This window comes from Nerophis lumbriciformis, linkage group LG18, assembly GCF_033978685.3.
Source record: "Nerophis lumbriciformis linkage group LG18, RoL_Nlum_v2.1, whole genome shotgun sequence".
NCBI lineage: Eukaryota > Metazoa > Chordata > Actinopteri > Syngnathiformes > Syngnathidae > Nerophis > Nerophis lumbriciformis.
In genome coordinates this window covers 43,507,501-43,512,500 of record NC_084565.2, presented here as the reverse complement: position 1 = coordinate 43,512,500, position 5,000 = coordinate 43,507,501, and positions in this window count along the sequence as shown.

Below are 5,000 nucleotides of genomic sequence, written 5' to 3'. Positions count from 1 at the left end.
ATCTATATTGACCCCTGAAATGTGTTGACCTTTTTGATTCAAACTAAAAAATTATTGTGTAAAAAAACTCTTCAAACATAAAACATTTTTATAAAACGTCATCAAAAAGAATATGCAGCATTAATCGTGTATTTAATGACACATTCGGCATACGTCATATTATTCTTATTCTTATTTCCGAATTGGTGACAACAAATTCGTTTCATTACTAAACTGTTTTTAAGACCGTCCCCTAGATGGCGCTATTGTCCTTTTCTTTTCATGTCTGAAAGTGTTTGGAAGAGGCAAAAATAATGTTGAACACCGTAGAAATAAAAACCCACAAAGGTTGGCAATAAAAGTTAAAAATAGCGTCAGACTTGGTGTGATTTCTTCTGAGGGTTAGAATATACTATATTACTTTGATTTATTTTAGTCAGAATAATTGTATCTAAGTTATTACAAAACTTTGATTTCTGAAGTGTTCCTGAGCCTATGCGGTGATATCCTTTACACACTGATGTCGCTTGTTGATGCAGTACAGCCTGAGGGATGGAAGGTCACGGGCTTAGCTGCTCACGTGCAGTGATTTCTCCAGATTCTCCGAACCCTTTGATGATATTACGGAGCGTAGATGGTGAAATCCCTAAATTCCTTGCAATAGCTGGTTGAGAAATGTTGTTCTTAAACTGTTCAACAATTTGCTCCCGCATTTGTTGACAAAGTAGTGACCCTCGCCCCATCCTTGTTTGTGAATGACTGAGCATTTCACGGAAGCTGCTTTTATACCCAATCATGGCACCCACCTGTTCCCAATTTGCCTGTTCACCTGTGGGATGTTCCAAATAAGTGTTAAAAAATTCTAAAGTTAATGATTATTTGCACAAAAAAAAAAGTTTGAACATCAAATATGTTGTCTTTGTAGCATATTCAACTGAATATGTGTTGAAAATGATTTGCAAATCATTTCCCCCCCGTTTATATTTACATCTAACACAATTTCCCAACTCAAATGGAAACGGGGTTTGTAAGTTATCACAAAACTTTGTGTTTCAACGAGTTCCCGGCGAGCAGACAAAAGCTGTTTTTGATCGTACCAATCAAAAGGCTTGTAAAACTCCACTGTGTAGGATGGGAAGCGACATGAAGGTGTTGGTTTCTTTGATCTATTGTAATCCACAGGAAGATTTTTGTCTTGACCCGAGATCTACAAAGCGGAGACGAAACAGGACCTGGCACCTTTTCTTTGAACTGTTTTGAAACCAAAAGCGACGGCTGTTTACGACCCCCTTCCCTTTGAAACAGCCATTGCTATGTAAATCAGGGAAAGTCCAAATAAAAGAGGAGGCGTGCGACCTTTCATCAGAGCGTGGTGGGAGACTGTACAAGAGTAGAGCCCAGATGTTTCTCTTCAATGAATGTATCTGTTTAATTCCTTGCTTCTTGTCTGTTTAATAGATGTCATCAGTGTTTGAACCTGACATCTTCTCAAGTAAAAAACAAACCTTTTTTTGAAGGTGTGGGGGTAAGAAAAAAAGCCACATTCAGTTACATTAAAGCAGCGTTTCTCAAAGTGTGGGGCGCGCCCACTGGTGGGGAATAGAGACATGACAGGTGGGGCGCGAGGAACGGGAGGAAATTTCACTTTAAAAAATTTTTTTAATTATTATATTCTTAGATTATTTTTTTTTACTATGCTTTCGTTTTCTATACACACTGTAAATCACTTTGTGATTCTGTCTGTGAAATCCGCTATATAAATAAATGGAAATTACCGGTACTTATTTTTACTGTAGGCTTTATATTTCAAAAATTGCAAAGTGGCACTTTTATTTTATTTATTATTGAACTTGATGCAAGTTATTTGATTTATTATTGAACTTGATGCAAGTTACAACACTTTTTTTGATTTATTATTGAACTTGATGCAAGTTATAACACTTTTGTTTTATTTATTATTGAACTTGATGCAAGTTATAACACTTTTTTTGATTTATTATTGAACTTGATGCAAGTTATTTGATTTATTATTGAACTTGATGCAAGTTATAACACTTTTATTTGATTTATTATTGAACTTGATGCAAGTTATAACACTTTTTTTTTATTATTGAACTTGATGCAAGTTATAACACTTTTGTTTTATTTATTATTGAACTTGATGCAAGTTATAACACTTTTTTTGATTTATTATTGAACTTGATGCAAGTTATTTGATTTATTATTGAACTTGATGCAAGTTATAACACTTTTTTGATTTATTATTGAACGTGATGCAAGTTATAACACTTTTTGATTTATTATTGAACTTGATGCAAGTTGTAACACTTTTTTTGATTTATTATTGAACTTGATGCAAGTTATAACACTTTTGTTTTATTTATTATTGAACTTGATGCAAGTTATAACACTTTTTTTGATTTATTATTGAACTTGATGCAAGTTATTGGATTTATTATTGAACTTGATGCAAGTTATAACACTTTTATTTGATTTATTATTGAACTTGATGCAAGTTATAACACTTTTTTTTATTATTGAACTTGATGCAATTTATAACACTTTTGTTTTATTTATTATTGAACTTGATGCAAGTTATAACACTTTTATTTGATTTATTATTGAACTTGATGGAAGTTATTTGATTTATTATTGAACTTGATGCAAGTTATAACACTTATTTATTTATTTATTATTGAACGTGATGCAAGTTATAACACTTTTTGATTTATTATTGAACTTGATGCAAGTTATAACACTTTTTTTGATTTATTATTGAACTTGATGCAAGTTATAACACTTTTGTTTTATTTATTATTGAACTTGATGCAAGTTATAACACTTTTTTTGATTTATTATTGAACTTGATGCAAGTTATTTGATTTATTATTGAACTTGATGCAAGTTATAACACTTTTTTGATTTATTATTGAACGTGATGCAAATTATAACACTTTTTGATTTATTATTGAACTTGATGCAAGTTATAACACTTTTTCTGATTTATTATTGAACTTGATGCAAGTTATAACACTTTCATTTGATTTATTATTGAACTTGATGCAAGTTATAACACTTTTTTTGATTTATTATTGAACTTGATGCAAGTTATTGGATTTATTATTGAACTTGATGCAAGTTATAACACTTTTATTTGATTTATTATTGAACTTGATGCAAGTTATAACACTTTTTTTTATTATTGAACTTGATGCAAGTTATAACACTTTTGTTTTATGTATTATTGAACTTGATGCAAGTTATAACACTTTTTTTGATTTATTATTGAACTTGATGCAAGTTATTTGATTTATTATTGAACTTGATGCAAGTTATAACACTTTTGTTTTATTTATTATTGAACTTGATGCAAGTTATAACACTTTTTTTGATTTATTATTGAACTTGATGCAAGTTATTGGATTTATTATTGAACTTGATGCAAGTTATAACACTTTTATTTGATTTATTATTGAACTTGATGCAAGTCATAACACTTTTTTGATTTATTATTGAACGTGATGCAAGTTATAACACTTTTTGATTTATTATTGAACTTGATGCAAGTTATAACACTTTTTTTTATTTATTATTGAACTTGATGCAAGTTATAACACTTTTATTTGATTTATTATTGAACTTGATGCAAGTTATAACACTTTTTTGATTTATTATTGAACGTGATGCAAGTTATAACACTTTTTTTATTCATTTATTATTGAACTTGATGCAAGTTATAATAGTTTTTTTGATTTATTGAACGTGATGCAAGTTATAACACTTTTTTTGATTTATTATTGAACGTGATGCAAGTTATAACACTTTTGTTTTATTTATTATTGAACTTGATGGAAGTTATTTTATTTATTATTGAACTTGATGCAAGTTATACCACAGCTGCACAGTTATTTTATTTATTATTGAACTTAATGTTATTTTATGTTATTGAGTTCGAATGTATACAACTTGAAGTTCAATAAATTTGAAAATGTTAAAGCTTGGCATTAGCGCTCTGTTGGGGCGATGGGGGCAGGTGGGGCTTGAAAACTCCCCCTTGTCCAAAGTGGGGGATGACAAAAAAAGTTTGAGAACCACTGCATTAAAGGGAAACCTTGGATATTAAGGCCAAACTACGTATCTATTGTGGTATATGTGTGTGTGTGTGTGTGTGTGTCCTGCCAAAAAAAAAAAGCTTGGTAAAAATGTCACTTTCAAAATAGTTTACTGTGTATAAAACGTACAAAATCAGTGATTAGAATGCAAACTGTTATGACAAGAATGTTTGCAGACCAAACATTTTGCTGTAAAATCACCAACTAACACAGATTATAATCATCACCATCAAATTAAATATTTATTTATGGCTTACTTTTGTTATTCCTTTGCCAAAGTCAACGTCACGGACACTTGAAAGTCCAAAAAAACCATCACACATGTCTACATAATCATTAAGGTGAGGTTTGTGTAGCAATTAAAACATGAGGAAATAATTGTGAGACGAAAAGCAGACTTTGGCTTGTATTTTGTAAAACTTTGTAACTTTTGTATAAAAATGTTTAATACAAATAAATATAATAATTTAATCAATAAATATATTTGTGTACACCAAGGCAACGATGCCTTTTAAGACTCTTATGAAAGTGTAGGAGAAAATGATGCTGATGAATCGACGGAAAGGACTCACTTAAATAAAAGAGTGTGCCTTGTTTCCTTACAAAAACTTGAAAAGTGTTGTCAAATTATTGGATCGTGGTATTGGACCCTAAATGCAGAAATATTTAAAACAAGGGTGTCAAAAGTGCGGCTCGGGGGCTATTTGTGGTCCGCAGCTCAAGTTTTGATAGCCTGCGACATGTTGTCGGGGGGGAAAAAAACCCTGATAAATATGTAAGAAAAAGAGCAAAAATATGTCATGTTGGGACTAAAAAGCTAAAAATGTTGATTAAAAAAATGTGAAAAGTCTGCGGGGGATGTTTTGATATTTCTCTGAAAATGCTACAAACGGACATTATTTGTGTTAT